This window comes from Drosophila subpulchrella, unplaced genomic scaffold (genome assembly GCF_014743375.2).
Source record: "Drosophila subpulchrella strain 33 F10 #4 breed RU33 unplaced genomic scaffold, RU_Dsub_v1.1 Primary Assembly Seq110, whole genome shotgun sequence".
NCBI classification, from domain to species: Eukaryota; Metazoa; Arthropoda; class Insecta; order Diptera; family Drosophilidae; genus Drosophila; species Drosophila subpulchrella.
Genome location: NW_023665453.1, coordinates 7,516 through 27,500, shown reverse-complemented (window position 1 = coordinate 27,500; position 19,985 = coordinate 7,516). Strand labels below are relative to the sequence as shown.

At 35.6% G+C, this 19,985-nt stretch overlaps 3 non-coding genes across 3 annotated transcripts in view; all 3 read left to right on the top strand.

Annotated features, from left to right (window-relative positions):
* LOC119558560 overlaps positions 1 to 3,532 on the top strand; it is a 3,971-nt gene extending 439 nt beyond the window's left edge. Inside the window, exon 1 of the ribosomal RNA XR_005220260.1 lies at positions 1 to 3,532. This exon is cut by the window's left edge and continues 439 nt beyond it. This is a non-coding gene — a ribosomal RNA (large subunit ribosomal RNA).
* An 8,393-nt stretch (positions 3,533 to 11,925) lies between these two features.
* On the top strand, positions 11,926 to 13,920 carry LOC119558566. Its single transcript, XR_005220266.1, has one exon. It is a non-coding gene; the product is annotated as a small subunit ribosomal RNA (ribosomal RNA).
* A 659-nt stretch (positions 13,921 to 14,579) lies between these two features.
* On the top strand, positions 14,580 to 14,758 carry LOC119558555. The gene has a single exon (XR_005220256.1). It is a non-coding gene; the product is annotated as a 5.8S ribosomal RNA (ribosomal RNA).
* Positions 14,759 to 19,985: the final 5,227 nt, after the last annotated feature.

Sequence of the window (19,985 nt, the reverse complement as noted above, 5' to 3'; positions counted from 1 at the left end):
GATGAACCTGAATATCCGTTATGGAAAATTCATCATTAAAATTGTAATATTTAAACAATATTATGATAATAGTGTGCATTTTTTCCATATAAGGACATTGTAATCTATTAGCATACAAAATTTATCATAAAATATAACTTATAGTTTATTCAAATTAATTTGCTTGCATTTTAACACAGAATAAATGTTATTAATTTGATAAAGTGCTGATAGATTTATATGAATACAGTGCGTTAATTTTTCGGAATTATATAATGGCATAATTATCATTGATTTTTGTGTTTATTATATGCACTTGTATGATTAACAATGCGAAAGATTCAGGATACCTTCGGGACCCGTCTTGAAACACGGACCAAGGAGTCTAACATATGTGCAAGTTATTGGGATATAAACCTAATAGCGTAATTAACTTGACTAATAATGGGATTAGTTTTTTAACTATTTATAGCTAATTAACACAATCCCGGGGCGTTCTATATAGTTATGTATAATGATATTTATATTATTTATGCCTCTAACTGGAACGTACCTTGAGCATATATGCTGTGACCCGAAAGATGGTGAACTATACTTGATCAGGTTGAAGTCAGGGGAAACCCTGATGGAAGACCGAAACAGTTCTGACGTGCAAATCGATTGTCAGAATTGAGTATAGGGGCGAAAGACCAATCGAACCATCTAGTAGCTGGTTCCTTCCGAAGTTTCCCTCAGGATAGCTGGTGCATTTTAATGTTATATAAAATAATCTTATCTGGTAAAGCGAATGATTAGAGGCCTTAGGGTCGAAACGATCTTAACCTATTCTCAAACTTTAAATGGGTAAGAACCTTAACTTTCTTGATATGAAGTTCAAGGTTATGATATAATGTGCCCAGTGGGCCACTTTTGGTAAGCAGAACTGGCGCTGTGGGATGAACCAAACGTAATGTTACGGTGCCCAAATTAACAACTCATGCAGATACCATGAAAGGCGTTGGTTGCTTAAAACAGCAGGACGGTGATCATGGAAGTCGAAATCCGCTAAGGAGTGTGTAACAACTCACCTGCCGAAGCAACTAGCCCTTAAAATGGATGGCGCTTAAGTTGTATACCTATACATTACCGCTAAAGTAGATGATTTATATTACTTGTGATATAAATTTTGAAACTTTAGTGAGTAGGAAGGTACAATGGTATGCGTAGAAGTGTTTGGCGTAAGCCTGCATGGAGCTGCCATTGGTACAGATCTTGGTGGTAGTAGCAAATAATCGAATGAGACCTTGGAGGACTGAAGTGGAGAAGGGTTTCGTGTGAACAGTGGTTGATCACGAGTTAGTCGGTCCTAAGTTCAAGGCGAAAGCCGAAAATTTTCAAGTAAAACACAAATGCCATACAAATATAATTATATTATATAAATCAAGCTAATTAATATACTTGAATAATTTTGAACGAAAGGGAATACGGTTCCAATTCCGTAACCTGTTGAGTATCCGTTTGTTATTAAATATGGGCCTCGTGCTCATCCTGGCAACAGGAACGACCATAAAGAAGCCGTCGAGAGATATCGGAAGAGTTTTCTTTTCTGTTTTATAGCCGTACTACCATGGAAGTCTTTCGCAGAGAGATATGGTAGATGGGCTAGAAGAGCATGACATATACTGTTGTGTCGATATTTTCTCCTCGGACCTTGAAAATTTATGGTGGGGACACGCAAACTTCTCAACAGGCCGTACCAATATCCGCAGCTGGTCTCCAAGGTGAAGAGTCTCTAGTCGATAGAATAATGTAGGTAAGGGAAGTCGGCAAATTAGATCCGTAACTTCGGGATAAGGATTGGCTCTGAAGATTGAGATAGTCGGGCTTGATTGGGAAACAATAACATGGTTTATGTGCTCGTTCTGGGTAAATAGAGTGTCTGGCATTTATGTTGGTCACTTGTTCCCCGGATAGTTTAGTTACGTAGCCAATTGTGGAACTTTCTTGCTAAAATTTTTAAGAATACTAATTGGGTTAAACCAATTAGTTCTTATTAATTATAACGATTATCAATTAACAATCAATTCAGAACTGGCACGGACTTGGGGAATCCGACTGTCTAATTAAAACAAAGCATTGTGATGGCCCTAGCGGGTGTTGACACAATGTGATTTCTGCCCAGTGCTCTGAATGTCAAAGTGAAGAAATTCAAGTAAGCGCGGGTCAACGGCGGGAGTAACTATGACTCTCTTAAGGTAGCCAAATGCCTCGTCATCTAATTAGTGACGCGCATGAATGGATTAACGAGATTCCTACTGTCCCTATCTACTATCTAGCGAAACCACAGCCAAGGGAACGGGCTTGGAATAATTAGCGGGGAAAGAAGACCCTTTTGAGCTTGACTCTAATCTGGCAGTGTAAGGAGACATAAGAGGTGTAGAATAAGTGGGAGATATTAGACTTCGGTTTGGTATCGCCAATGAAATACCACTACTCTTATTGTTTCCTTACTTACTTGATTAAATGGAACGTGTATCATTTCCTAGCCATTATACGGATATATTTATTATATCTTATGGTATTGGGTTTTGATGCAAGCTTCTTGATCAAAGTATCACGAGTTTGTTATATAATCGCAAACAAATTCTTTAATAAAACGGTGCATTTATGTATTTTTGATTTGAAAATTTGGTATAACTCCAATTACTCAGGTATGATCCAATTCAAGGACATTGCCAGGTAGGGAGTTTGACTGGGGCGGTACATCTCTCAAATAATAACGGAGGTGTCCCAAGGCCAGCTCAGTGCGGACAGAAACCACACATAGAGCAAAAGGGCAAATGCTGACTTGATCTCGGTGTTCAGTACACACAGGGACAGCAAAAGCTCGGCCTATCGATCCTTTTGGTTTAAAGAGTTTTTAACAAGAGGTGTCAGAAAAGTTACCATAGGGATAACTGGCTTGTGGCGGCCAAGCGTTCATAGCGACGTCGCTTTTTGATCCTTCGATGTCGGCTCTTCCTATCATTGTGAAGCAAAATTCACCAAGCGTTGGATTGTTCACCCATGCAAGGGAACGTGAGCTGGGTTTAGACCGTCGTGAGACAGGTTAGTTTTACCCTACTAATGACAAAACGTTGTTGCGACAGCATTCCTGCGTAGTACGAGAGGAACCGCAGGTACGGACCAATGGCACAATACTTGTTCGAGCGAACAGTGGTATGACGCTACGTCCGTTGGATTATGCCTGAACGCCTCTAAGGTCGTATCCGTGCTGGACTGCAATGATAAATAAGGGGCAATTTGCATTGTATGGCTTCTAAACCATTTAAAGTTTATAATTTACTTTATAAACGACAATGGATGTGATGCCAATGTAATTTGTAACATAGTAAATTGGGAGGATCTTTGATCACCTGATGCCGCGCTAGTTACATATAAAAGCATTATTTAATACAATGACAAAGCCTAGAATCAATTGTAAACGACTTTTGTAACAGGCAAGGTGTTGTAAGTGGTTGAGCAGCTGCCATACTGCGATCCACTGAAGCTTATCCTTTGCTTGATGATTCGATAATAAAGATGTTGCAAGCGGGCATAATCATTATGCTTGCTTGCAGCATCGCACGCCACTTTGTTTGTGGTGTGTAAGGTAGGGAAGAAGAAATATAAAAGACCTAAATTGGAAACATCAATATATAAGTAAATATTGAACAAACAAAATGTATCGTCATCTTATTAGTGACGCGATGATAAAGTGGCAAACATATTCCATGTATAAATATTCCTATGGTATTAAAATTCAAGTAAAGAGGACATATATAAAAGTTTGTATATATGGTTCATTCAATGGTAGCAGCGGTTGGTTGGTTGGTGTCTGCTCCTCTTATTGTTCAAAACTTATGTTATGGTAGCAAGTCTATATCGTCATATTATTAGTGACGCGAAAAAGTAGTGGCAAAACATATTCCATGTATAAATAAATATTCCTATGGTATTGAAATTCAAGTAAAGAGGCCATTCAAGTAAAGAGGACTTATATAAATATAAGTATATATAATGGTAGCAGCGCGGTTGGTTGGTTGGTGTGTCTGCTCCTCTTATTGTTCAAAACTTATGTTATGGTAGCAAGACTGTATCGTCATATTATTAGTGACGCGAAAAAGTAGTGGCAAAACATATTCCATGTATAAATATTCCTATGGTATTGAAATTCAACTAAAGAGGACATATAAAATTACTATCAATGGTAGCAGTGGTTGGTTGGTTGGTGGTTGGTTGGCGGCTGCTCCTATTATTGTTCAAGACTTATGTTATGGTAGCAAGTCTGTATCGTCATATTAATTATTAGTGACGCGAAAAAGTAGTGGAAATCATATTCCATGTATAAATAGATTCCTATGGTAATGAAATTTTCAAGTAAAGAGAGGACCATTCAAGTAAGAGGACATATAAAAAGTAAGTATATGTTCCTCCAATGGTAGCAGTGGTTGGTTGGTTGGCGGCTGATCCTCTTATTGTTCAAAACTTATTTTATCAATATGAGTTTGGCAATACAATAAAGAAGACCAATCTAATCCATATAAAACTAAATGTATTATATGGATATGCTTAGGAAACCCATATATTCATAAAAAAAAATTATGTATAGAAAATTATACATATATCTTTTATATAAATGAATCGTATGGATATCGCCTTATGGTAGGTATAATAACTTTTTAAGGCATAATAATGTATAATATAGAAAATATACATTGAAATATAAATGCATTTTTATAGATATGGCGGCATATAAGTGCCATATACACAAGAATAAATAATAGAATTTACCAATATATAATTAAAATGAGATATATAAACCTAGTGAGGGGCTGCACTAGTATATGAATCGTATGGATATGGCTTATAGGTATAATACCTATAAGGCATAATAATGTATAATATAATAAATATAAATTAAGATATGAATGAATTATATAAATATGGCATAGAAATGCCATATACATACATAAGAATAAATGGTAGAATTTACCCATATATCACTGAAACACGATATATAAACCTAATGATAGCTGGCACTAGTACTGTAAACATGCACGCAATAGTGCGTGGGGTAAAAAACTACTATAGGGAGGTGGTCGTTGGCGGGCCCCTCCTCGTATTGGTCAAAACTTATGTTATGCATATGAATTTGTCAATACTATATAGAACGCCAAGCATATCCATATAAACTATGGATATGCATAGAAATCCATACAAAAGTAAAAAAAAATTATGTATAGAAAAATATACATATATTTATATAAGTGAATCGTATGGATATGGCTTATAGGTATAATACCTATAAGGCATAATAATGTATAACAAGTAAATATACATTGAAATGTGAATGCATTGTATGGATATGGCATATAAATGCCATATATATAGAAATAAATTGTATATCAATGATATAACAATTATAAACCTAGTGAGGGGCGGCACTAGTGAATGAATCGTATGGATATGGCTTATAGGTATAATACCTATAAGGCATAATAATGTATAATATAATAAATATACATTAAGATATGAATGGATTGTATAAATATGGCATAGAAATGCCATATACATAAGAATAAATGGTAGAATTTACCCATATATCACTGAAACACGATATATAAACCTAGTGATAGCTGGCACTAGTACTGTAAACAGGCACGCAATAGTGCGTGGGGTAAAAAACTACTATAGGGAGGTGGTCGTTGGCGGGCCCCTCCTCGTATTGGTCAAAACTTATGTTATGCATATGAATTTGTCAATACTATATAGAACGCCAAGCATATCCATATAAACTATGGATATGCATAGAAATCCATACAAAAGTAAAAAAAAATTATGTATAGAAAAATATACATATATTTATATAAGTGAATCGTATGGATATGGCTTATAGGTATAATACCTATAAGGCATAATAATGTATAACAAGTAAATATACATTGAAATGTGAATGCATTGTATGGATATGGCATATAAATGCCATATATATAGAAATAAATTGTATATCAATGATATAACAATTATAAACCTAGTGAGGGGCGGCACTAGTGAATGAATCGTATGGATATGGCTTATAGGTATAATACCTATAAGGCATAATAATGTATAATATAATAAATATACATTAAGATATGAATGGATTGTATAAATATGGCATAGAAATGCCATATACATAAGAATAAATGGTAGAATTTACCCATATATCACTGAAACACGATATATAAACCTAGTGATAGCTGGCACTAGTACTGTAAACAGGCACGCAATAGTGCGTGGGGTAAAAAACTACTATAGGGAGGTGGTCGTTGGCGGGCCCCTCCTCGTATTGGTCAAAACTTATGTTATGCATATGAATTTGTCAATACTATATAGAACGCCAAGCATATCCATATAAACTATGGATATGCATAGAAAACCATACAAAAGTAAAAAAAAATTATGTATAGAAAAATATACATATATTTATATAAGTGAATCGTATGGATATGGCTTATAGGTATAATACCTATAAGGCATAATAATGTATAACAAGTAAATATACATTGAAATGTGAATGCATTGTATGGATATGGCATATAAATGCCATATATATAGAAATAAATTGTATATCAATGATATAACAATTATAAACCTAGTGAGGGGCGGCACTAGTGAATGAATCGTATGGATATGGCTTATAGGTATAATACCTATAAGGCATAATAATGTATAATATAATAAATATACATTAAGATATGAATGGATTGTATAAATATGGCATAGAAATGCCATATACATAAGAATAAATGGTAGAATTTACCCATATATCACTGAAACACGATATATAAACCTAGTGATAGCTGGCACTAGTACTGTAAACAGGCACGCAATAGTGCGTGGGGTAAAAAACTACTATAGGGAGGTGGTCGTTGGCGGGCCCCTCCTCGTATTGGTCAAAACTTATGTTATGCATATGAATTTGTCAATACTATATAGAACGCCAAGCATATCCATATAAACTATGGATATGCATAGAAAACCATACAAAAGTAAAAAAAAATTATGTATAGAAAAATATACATATATTTATATAAGTGAATCGTATGGATATGGCTTATAGGTATAATACCTATAAGGCATAATAATGTATAACAAGTAAATATACATTGAAATGTGAATGCATTGTATGGATATGGCATATAAATGCCATATATATAGAAATAAATTGTATATCAATGATATAACAATTATAAACCTAGTGAGGGGCGGCACTAGTGAATGAATCGTATGGATATGGCTTATAGGTATAATACCTATAAGGCATAATAATGTATAATATAATAAATATACATTAAGATATGAATGGATTGTATAAATATGGCATAGAAATGCCATATACATAAGAATAAATGGTAGAATTTACCCATATATCACTGAAACACGATATATAAACCTAGTGATAGCTGGCACTAGTACTGTAAACAGGCACGCAATAGTGCGTGGGGTAAAAAACTACTATAGGGAGGTGGTCGTTGGCGGGCCCCTCCTCGTATTGGTCAAAACTTATGTTATGCATATGAATTTGTCAATACTATATAGAACGCCAAGCATATCCATATAAACTATGGATATGCATAGAAATCCATACAAAAGTAAAAAAAAATTATGTATAGAAAAATATACATATATTTATATAAGTGAATCGTATGGATATGGCTTATAGGTATAATACCTATAAGGCATAATAATGTATAACAAGTAAATATACATTGAAATGTGAATGCATTGTATGGATATGGCATATAAATGCCATATATATAGAAATAAATTGTATATCAATGATATAACAATTATAAACCTAGTGAGGGGCGGCACTAGTGAATGAATCGTATGGATATGGCTTATAGGTATAATACCTATAAGGCATAATAATGTATAATATAATAAATATACATTAAGATATGAATGGATTGTATAAATATGGCATAGAAATGCCATATACATAAGAATAAATGGTAGAATTTACCCATATATCACTGAAACACGATATATAAACCTAGTGATAGCTGGCACTAGTACTGTAAACAGGCACGCAATAGTGCGTGGGGTAAAAAACTACTATAGGGAGGTGGTCGTTGGCGGGCCCCTCCTCGTATTGGTCAAAACTTATGTTATGCATATGAATTTGTCAATACTATATAGAACGCCAAGCATATCCATATAAACTATGGATATGCATAGAAAACCATACAAAAGTAAAAAAAAATTATGTATAGAAAAATATACATATATTTATATAAGTGAATCGTATGGATATGGCTTATAGGTATAATACCTATAAGGCATAATAATGTATAACAAGTAAATATACATTGAAATGTGAATGCATTGTATGGATATGGCATATAAATGCCATATATATAGAAATAAATTGTATATCAATGATATAACAATTATAAACCTAGTGAGGGGCGGCACTAGTGAATGAATCGTATGGATATGGCTTATAGGTATAATACCTATAAGGCATAATAATGTATAATATAATAAATATACATTAAGATATGAATGGATTGTATAAATATGGCATAGAAATGCCATATACATAAGAATAAATGGTAGAATTTACCCATATATCACTGAAACACGATATATAAACCTAGTGATAGCTGGCACTAGTACTGTAAACAGGCACGCAATAGTGCGTGGGGTAAAAAACTACTATAGGGAGGTGGTCGTTGGCGGGCCCCTCCTCGTATTGGTCAAAACTTATGTTATGCATATGAATTTGTCAATACTATATAGAACGCCAAGCATATCCATATAAACTATGGATATGCATAGAAAACCATACAAAAGTAAAAAAAAATTATGTATAGAAAAATATACATATATTTATATAAGTGAATCGTATGGATATGGCTTATAGGTATAATACCTATAAGGCATAATAATGTATAACAAGTAAATATACATTGAAATGTGAATGCATTGTATGGATATGGCATATAAATGCCATATATATAGAAATAAATTGTATATCAATGATATAACAATTATAAACCTAGTGAGGGGCGGCACTAGTGAATGAATCGTATGGATATGGCTTATAGGTATAATACCTATAAGGCATAATAATGTATAATATAATAAATATACATTAAGATATGAATGGATTGTATAAATATGGCATAGAAATGCCATATACATAAGAATAAATGGTAGAATTTACCCATATATCACTGAAACACGATATATAAACCTAGTGATAGCTGGCACTAGTACTGTAAACAGGCACGCAATAGTGCGTGGGGTAAAAAACTACTATAGGGAGGTGGTCGTTGGCGGGCCCCTCCTCGTATTGGTCAAAACTTATGTTATGCATATGAATTTGTCAATACTATATAGAACGCCAAGCATATCCATATAAACTATGGATATGCATAGAAATCCATACAAAAGTAAAAAAAAATTATGTATAGAAAAAATATACATATATTTATATAAGTGAATCGTATGGATATGGCTTATAGGTATAATACCTATAAGGCATAATAATGTATAACAAGTAAATATACATTGAAATGTGAATGCATTGTATGGATATGGCATATAAATGCCATATATATAGAAATAAATTGTATATCAATGATATAACAATTATAAACCTAGTGAGGGGCGGCACTAGTGAATGAATCGTATGGATATGGCTTATAGGTATAATACCTATAAGGCATAATAATGTATAATATAATAAATATACATTAAGATATGAATGGATTGTATAAATATGGCATAGAAATGCCATATACATAAGAATAAATGGTAGAATTTACCCATATATCACTGAAACACGATATATAAACCTAGTGATAGCTGGCACTAGTACTGTAAACAGGCACGCAATAGTGCGTGGGGTAAAAAACTACTATAGGGAGGTGGTCGTTGGCGGGCCCCTCCTCGTATTGGTCAAAACTTATGTTATGCATATGAATTTGTCAATACTATATAGAACGCCAAGCATATCCATATAAACTATGGATATGCATAGAAATCCATACAAAAATAAAAAAAAATTATGTATAGAAAAATATACATATATTTATATAAGTGAATCGTATGGATATGGCTTATAGGTATAATACCTATAAGGCATAATAATGTATAACAAGTAAATATACATTGAAATGTGAATGCATTGTATGGATATGGCATATAAATGCCATATATATAGAAATAAATTGTATATCAATGATATAACAATTATAAACCTAGTGAGGGGCGGCACTAGTGAATGAATCGTATGGATATGGCTTATAGGTATAATACCTATAAGGCATAATAATGTATAATATAATAAATATACATTAAGATATGAATGGATTGTATAAATATGGCATAGAAATGCCATATACATAAGAATAAATGGTAGAATTTACCCATATATCACTGAAACATGATATATAAACCTAGTGATAGCTGGCACTAGTACTGTAAACAGGCACGCAGTAGTGCGTGGGGTAAAAAACTACTATAGGGAGGTGGTCGTTGGCGGGCCCCTCCTCGTATTGGTCAAAACTTATGTTATGCGTAAACATATGATTTTGTCAATACTATAAAGAAAACTTGTTTTGTACATACAAAACTAAATGAATTATATGGATATTGAAAAATAAATGGCATTATATCCATATAATGAAAATATACTTGTATTCTCTTATTATAAGAGAGAATACCGTATAGTTGGTTGGCAAAGACAATTGAAAATACCCGAATTGCAGATGATGGGTTCAAAAACTACTATAGGGTGGTGTAGCAAATAATATGAAGATGATATATCCATATAATGGATATACACTAGTATTCTCTTATTATAATAGAGAATACCATATAAATGGTTGGCAAAGACAATTGAAAATACCCGAATTGAAGTTGACGGGTTCAAAAACTATTATAGGGTGATGTAGCAAATAAAATAATGAAGATATATCCATATAATGGAATTATATGTGTATTCTCTTATTATATGAGAGAGTACCAAACGGTTGATTGGCAAAGACAATTGAAAATACCCGAATTAAAGATATTGGGTCCAAAAACTACTATAGGATGGTCAATGGGCCGGCCATCTACTATTGACGTGACAAAATACTGTCTGTCGGTAGAGAAGATATTAATCCGTCAAATTTGTTTCTTTATTCATTTATGAATATGAGACTTGGCTCCACGGTTAATATTTTAAGCCCAAAGATAATAATGTTGAAACAAAGGCCAAGGTTTCTATTATACATAGAATAACAAATTGTTTCCGAACTTTATCGTTAATCCAAATAAATAATTACAATTGAGGCAGGCTAATAATGATATATATTTTGTATTGATAATCTTGATATATATGTATATTGGTCTGCCATTATCACATACTGAGTTATGTGATAATTCCCTGCGGGGATAAATTAAAAGAGGTGTCCCTATATTAAAAGAAAATAATATATATATATATTATTTTTTCTAACGTACATATCATATATGCGCTCGGTTTTATATTATATATTACCAAAGAGTCTTATATGAATATATACAGATAAATTTTAAATTTATCATCAAAATACAAATGATTTAATTCAATATTTTATATTGGTTAAACAAAAATTGTACATGTGTGGATACAATAATGACGTATGTCGAACAAAAAAGATATTTTAGAATGAAATATGCAAATATAAAGAAAATTATTACGTATTACGAAAAAAAATATTGTGTTTTTAACATCAATAATTAAAAAACTTGTTATTATTAGTGGCGGAACAAGTATATATTGTGAAAACAACAAACGTATACGAATGCTATATAAAAATGGCCGTATTCGATAGAAAACAATCTATAAAATTTATATTGCTAATTTCTATTCAAAAATATGAATGAAATATGAATAAAAACATTATTCTGGTTGATCCTGCCAGTAGTTATATGCTTGTCTCAAAGATTAAGCCATGCATGTCTAAGTACACACGAATTAAAAGTGAAACCGCAAAAGGCTCATTATATCAGTTATGGTTCCTTAGATCGTTAACAGTTACTTGGATAACTGTGGTAATTCTAGAGCTAATACATGCAATTAAAACATGAACCTTATGGGACATGTGCTTTTATTAGGCTAAAACCAAGCGATCGCAAGATCGTTATATTGGTTGAACTCTAGATAACATGCAGATCGTATGGTCTTGTACCGACGACAGATCTTTCAAATGTCTGCCCTATCAACTTTTGATGGTAGTATCTAGGACTACCATGGTTGCAACGGGTAACGGGGAATCAGGGTTCGATTCCGGAGAGGGAGCCTGAGAAACGGCTACCACATCTAAGGAAGGCAGCAGGCGCGTAAATTACCCACTCCCAGCTCGGGGAGGTAGTGACGAAAAATAACAATACAGGACTCATATCCGAGGCCCTGTAATTGGAATGAGTACACTTTAAATCCTTTAACAAGGACCAATTGGAGGGCAAGTCTGGTGCCAGCAGCCGCGGTAATTCCAGCTCCAATAGCGTATATTAAAGTTGTTGCGGTTAAAACGTTCGTAGTTGAACTTGTGCTTCATACGGGTAGTACAACTTACAATTGTGGTTAGTACTATACCTTTATGTATGTAAGCGTATTACCGGTGGAGTTCTTACATGTGCTTAGATACTTGTATTTTTTCATATGTTCCTCCTATTTAAAAACCTGCATTAGTGCTCTTAAACGAGTGTTATTGTGGGCCGGTACAATTACTTTGAACAAATTAGAGTGCTTAAAGCAGGCTTCAAATGCCTGAATATTCTGTGCATGGGATAATGAAATAAGACCTCTGTTCTGCTTTCATTGGTTTTCAGATCAAGAGGTAATGATTAATAGAAGCAGTTTGGGGGCATTAGTATTACGACGCGAGAGGTGAAATTCTTGGACCGTCGTAAGACTAACTTAAGCGAAAGCATTTGCCAAAGATGTTTTCATTAATCAAGAACGAAAGTTAGAGGTTCGAAGGCGATCAGATACCGCCCTAGTTCTAACCATAAACGATGCCAGCTAGCAATTGGGTGTAGCTACTTTTATGGCTCTCTCAGTCGCTTCCCGGGAAACCAAAGCTTTTGGGCTCCGGGGGAAGTATGGTTGCAAAGCTGAAACTTAAAGGAATTGACGGAAGGGCACCACCAGGAGTGGAGCCTGCGGCTTAATTTGACTCAACACGGGAAAACTTACCAGGTCCGAACATAAGTGTGTAAGACAGATTGATAGCTCTTTCTCGAATCTATGGGTGGTGGTGCATGGCCGTTCTTAGTTCGTGGAGTGATTTGTCTGGTTAATTCCGATAACGAACGAGACTCAAATATATTAAATAGATATCTTCAGGATTATGGTGTTGAAGCTTATATAGCCTTCATTCATGGTGGCAGTAAAATGTTTATTGTGTTTGAATGTGTTTATATAAGTGGAGCCGTACCTGTTGGTTTGTCCCATTATAAGGACACTAGCTTCTTAAATGGACAAATTGCGTCTAGCAATAATGAGATTGAGCAATAACAGGTCTGTGATGCCCTTAGATGTCCTGGGCTGCACGCGCGCTACAATGAAAGTATCAACGTGTATTTCCTAGACCGAGAGGTCCGGGTAAACCGCTGAACCACTTTCATGCTTGGGATTGTGAACTGAAACTGTTCACATGAACTTGGAATTCCCAGTAAGTGTGAGTCATTAACTCGCATTGATTACGTCCCTGCCCTTTGTACACACCGCCCGTCGCTACTACCGATTGAATTATTTAGTGAGGTCTCCGGACGTGATCACTGTGACGCCTTGTGTGTTACGGTTGTTTCGCAAAAGTTGACCGAACTTGATTATTTAGAGGAAGTAAAAGTCGTAACAAGGTTTCCGTAGGTGAACCTGCGGAAGGATCATTATTGTTTAATATCCTTACCGTTAATAAAAAAATTTGTTTTTATTATAATAATATAATATATTATAGTAATACAAATAAAATATAAATTGCCAAAAATATGATCTTTTATAGATCAAATATAAAATTTCGAACAAGCAAATCGAAATAATAATTGTAATAATAAATATATTATTGCATTAAATAAGAGATAAATAAATAAGCAAAAGCAAACAAATAACAAATTCGAACAAGCAAATCGAAATTATTAAATTTATTTAATATTATTATTATATTGTATATTAAATGCAATTAATTAATAAAACACTGTGTGTATATGGACCATAATATACACGCGTTGCGATATGTATTGTTCATCTCAGTTATGCGCATACATTGGATAATGCAACAACCTAAAATGTACAATGTTGTACCTGATTATTACAGGTTAATGTTTTATATAAATTTCAATATATATCGCTAAAAAAAAGTATTAATACCGTAAATGCCATTTAAAAAATACTTGATATATTATTGGTTATATGAAACTAAGACATTTCGCAGCATTCGTTTTAGGTATAAAAATCAATTTATTGAAGGAATTGATATATGCCAGTAAAATGGTGTATTTTTAATTTCTTTCAATAAAAACATATATGACAAAATTACCAAACCAATATATAAAACTCTAAGCGGTGGATCACTCGGCTCATGGGTCGATGAAGAACGCAGCAAACTGTGCGTCATCGTGTGAACTGCAGGACACATGAACATCGACATTTTGAACGCATATCGCAGTCCATGCTGTTATGTACTTTAATTAATTTTATAGTGCTGCTTGGACTACATATGGTTGAGGGTTGTAAGACTATGCTAATTAAGTTGTTTATATAAATTTTATAATGAAATTTTATAAGCATATGGTATATTATTGGATAATAATAATTTAATTATTATATTATTCATAATATTAACAAATATATGAAAAACATTATCTCACATTAGTAAATAATTTGAATGTGAAAAACGAAGAGAAATATTTTCTTTTTCAATCAAATAATACTGAGAAATGTCTAGCATAAAAAATTTATCTAGAATTGTCTCTTATTAAAGATTAGTAAATAGAAAGCCGTTGACAATATTATTATTCTTCGTTGATTCGTTAGACCAAACAAATGCCATACAAATATATAAAATATATAACGAATTTAATAAAATGTTTTATCATTATATATAAAGAATTAATTGCAAAAAAAGTTATACACAACCTCAACTCATATGGGACTACCCCCTGAATTTAAGCATATTAATTAGGGGAGGAAAAGAAACTAACCAGGATTTTCTTAGTAGCGGCGAGCGAAAAGAAATCAGTTCAGCACTAAGTCACTTTGTCTATATGGCAAATGTGAGATGCAGTGTATGGAGCGTCAATATTCTAGTATGAGAAATTAACGATTTAAGTCCTTCTTAAATGAGGCCATTTACCCATAGAGGGTGCCAGGCCCGTATAACGTTAATGATTACTAGATGATGTTTCCAAAGAGTCGTGTTGCTTGATAGTGCAGCACTAAGTGGGTGGTAAACTCCATCTAAAACTAAATATAACCATGAGACCGATAGTAAACAAGTACCGTGAGGGAAAGTTGAAAAGAACTCTGAATAGAGAGTTAAACAGTACGTGAAACTGCTTAGAGGTTAAGCCCGATGAACCTGAATATCCGTTATGGAAAATTCATCATTAAAATTGTAATATTTAAACAATATTATGATAATAGTGTGCATTTTTTCCATATAAGGACATTGTAATCTATTAGCATACAAAATTTATCATAAAATATAACTTATAGTTTATTCAAATTAATTTGCTTGCATTTTAACACAGAATAAATGTTATTAATTTGATAAAGTGCTGATAGATTTATATGAATACAGTGCGTTAATTTTTCGGAATTATATAATGGCATAATTATCATTGATTTTTGTGTTTATTATATGCACTTGTATGATTAACAATGCGAAAGATTCAGGATACCTTCGGGACCCGTCTTGAAACACGGACCAAGGAGTCTAACATATGTGCAAGTTATTGGGATATAAACCTAATAGCGTAATTAACTTGACTAATAATGGGATTAGTTTTTTAACTATTTATAGCTAATTAACACAATCCCGGGGCGTTCTATATAGTTATGTATAATGATATTTATATTATTTATGCCTCTAACTGGAACGTACCTTGAGCATATATGCTGTGACCCGAAAGATGGTGAACTATACTTGATCAGGTTGAAGTCAGGGGAAACCCTGATGGAAGACCGAAACAGTTCTGACGTGCAAATCGATTGTCAGAATTGAGTATAGGGGCGAAAGACCAATCGAACCATCTAGTAGCTGGTTCCTTCCGAAGTTTCCCTCAGGATAGCTGGTGCATTTTAATGTTATATAAAATAATCTTATCTGGTAAAGCGAATGATTAGAGGCCTTAGGGTCGAAACGATCTTAACCTATTCTCAAACTTTAAATGGGTAAGAACCTTAACTTTCTTGATATGAAGTTCAAGGTTATGATATAATGTGCCCAGTGGGCCACTTTTGGTAAGCAGAACTGGCGCTGTGGGATGAACCAAACGTAATGTTACGGTGCCCAAATTAACAACTCATGCAGATACCATGAAAGGCGTTGGTTGCTTAAAACAGCAGGACGGTGATCATGGAAGTCGAAATCCGCTAAGGAGTGTGTAACAACTCACCTGCCGAAGCAACTAGCCCTTAAAATGGATGGCGCTTAAGTTGTATACCTATACATTACCGCTAAAGTAGATGATTTATATTACTTGTGATATAAATTTTGAAACTTTAGTGAGTAGGAAGGTACAATGGTATGCGTAGAAGTGTTTGGCGTAAGCCTGCATGGAGCTGCCATTGGTACAGATCTTGGTGGTAGTAGCAAATAATCGAATGAGACCTTGGAGGACTGAAGTGGAGAAGGGTTTCGTGTGAACAGTGGTTGATCACGAGTTAGTCGGTCCTAAGTTCAAGGCGAAAGCCGAAAATTTTCAAGTAAAACACAAATGCCATACAAATATAATTATATTATATAAATCAAGCTAATTAATATACTTGAATAATTTTGAACGAAAGGGAATACGGTTCCAATTCCGTAACCTGTTGAGTATCCGTTTGTTATTAAATATGGGCCTCGTGCTCATCCTGGCAACAGGAACGACCATAAAGAAGCCGTCGAGAGATATCGGAAGAGTTTTCTTTTCTGTTTTATAGCCGTACTACCATGGAAGTCTTTCGCAGAGAGATATGGTAGATGGGCTAGAAGAGCATGACATATACTGTTGTGTCGATATTTTCTCCTCGGACCTTGAAAATTTATGGTGGGGACACGCAAACTTCTCAACAGGCCGTACCAATATCCGCAGCTGGTCTCCAAGGTGAAGAGTCTCTAGTCGATAGAATAATGTAGGTAAGGGAAGTCGGCAAATTAGATCCGTAACTTCGGGATAAGGATTGGCTCTGAAGATTGAGATAGTCGGGCTTGATTGGGAAACAATAACATGGTTTATGTGCTCGTTCTGGGTAAATAGAGTGTCTGGCATTTATGTTGGTCACTTGTTCCCCGGATAGTTTAGTTACGTAGCCAATTGTGGAACTTTCTTGCTAAAATTTTTAAGAATACTAATTGGGTTAAACCAATTAGTTCTTATTAATTATAACGATTATCAATTAACAATCAATTCAGAACTGGCACGGACTTGGGGAATCCGACTGTCTAATTAAAACAAAGCATTGTGATGGCCCTAGCGGGTGTTGACACAATGTGATTTCTGCCCAGTGCTCTGAATGTCAAAGTGAAGAAATTCAAGTAAGCGCGGGTCAACGGCGGGAGTAACTATGACTCTCTTAAGGTAGCCAAATGCCTCGTCATCTAATTAGTCAGTTGTCAGTCATTGCTCTGGAGAGCAGACGTGTTTTTCGAGCGCTCCGTGTGACGGGTCAATTTCGGCAGTAAAACGCTTATTTCCTTGCTAAAAAATAGCATAAATATTCGCGCATTGTGTCCGCAAAATAATTCCGTATGTTTTCTGCACAAAAAAAGTGGTAGGAAGGCCAAAATCGCGATTTTCCACCCCAGACAGTTCGAGAAGGTTCGACGTGCTGAGAGAGGCGCTCTCTCGGGCGCTCCGTGTGTCAGGCCAATTTCGGCAATAAAACTCCTATTTCATTGCTAAAAAATAGCATAAATATTCGCGCATTGTGTCCGCAAAATCATTCCGTGTGTTTTCTGCACATAAAAGTGGTAGGAAGGCCAAAATCGCGATTTTCCACCCCAGACAGTTCGAGAAGGTTCGACGTGCTGAGAGAGGCGCTCTCTCGGGCGCTCCGTGTGTCAGGCCAATTTCGACAATAAAACTCCTATTTCATTGCTAAAAATAGCACAAATATTCGCGCATTGTGGTCGCATAGTCATTCCGCGTGTTTTCTGCACGAAAAAGGTGGTGGGAAGGCCAAAATCGCGATTTTCCACCCCAGACATTTCGAGAACGTTCGACGTGCTGAGACAGAGGCGCTCTCTCGGGCGCCCCGTGTGTCAGGCCAATTTCGGCAATAAAACTCATACTTCATCGTTGTGAGAGAGGCGCTCTCTCTCGAGTGGCGCCTGCCTTATCTAGATAACATTTTGACAGCAGCGCGGTTCGCGTCCGCACTAAATTTGTAGCGGTTCGTGTCTCCGCAAATTGGTTGGTTTTTGGAAATCAGCTGATTTCATTCCGCCAGAGGGCGACTACTCCAGGATTCATAGCATACATTCGGCGACTCCTCATCGCAGTGTCACTCCGCCAGAGGGCGGCGACTCCTAAAACTTTTGCCTACATTTCGGCGACACCTCGTCGTCGATTTTTGTCAGCAGAGGGAAAGGAAATAAATAGTTCACTCACACAGCTAGCCGGCTGTGCTTGTTGGTGGTGCTGTCGCCATGGGTGACAATAGCAACACCGGCAGCATGGAAGTTGACAACGCGGCTGTAGCCGCACTCAAAAAATGCACTTGGCAGGTTCTGAAGCCGAGAGTCTTACCAAAAGGAGTCAAAAGGAGTCTACCTCCCGGGTCGCCAGAGGCAATTAGAGGCGTAAAGAAAATCATCGTGGAGAAACGGGAAAAATCTCCCAGCCCAACCCCGAGCTCCTCGAGCTCCTCGAGCCCCTCAAACATCTCTTCACCTGAGGAAGGTGAGATAACTCGCCCTTACATTTTTCCTAAAAAGACCATAAAGAATAAGGCTGCCGTGAATCAAGACAAAAAGATGGATATTGGTCCTAGCACCTCTAACCGCTTCGCTTCTCTGCCGGTAGAGAGCAGCAATGAAAAGACCGTCGATAATGTTGAACCTAAAGCAGCACCCAAGCCCCCTCCAATTTTTGTGCCGGATGTAGAAAACATTGGCGAATTTTTAAACGAACTGCGCACATTGGTTAATTCCGATACTTTCTCTTACAAGGCAACGGGAAGAGGTAACATCAGGCTGATGCCGAAGGACAGCACCACTTACCGAAAAATTGTTGCTCACCTGGACAACTGTCAAGTAGCTTTCCGTACCTTCCAACTGAAGGAAGAGCGAGCTTTCCGCATTGTTGTCAAAGGACTACACCATACTACACCAATTGAGGAGGTCAAGCAAGCTTTTGTGAATCTCGGCCACAATGTGCGTGATGCTAAAAATGCAGTATCAAGAGTAACAAAAATGCCATTGTCGATGTTTTTCGTCAACCTCGAACCAGCTCAAACAAACAAGAAAGTCTTCGAGATCAACAGACTGTGCCATGCCGTCGTCTCCATTGAGGAGCCAAAAAAGTTCGACGGAGTGGTACAATGCTTCCGCTGCCAAGCTTTCGGGCATACTAAGAGGTACTGCAAACTCCAACATGTCTGTGTCAAATGCGGATTATCACACGACTCCCTGAATTGCATAAAGGCAAAGGAAGACCCACCTGTGTGCGGAAATTGTGGTGACGAACACACCGCCTCCTACCGCGGTTGTAGAGTCTACGTAGAAGCCAAGAAGCGCTTCAGCCCTAAGCCT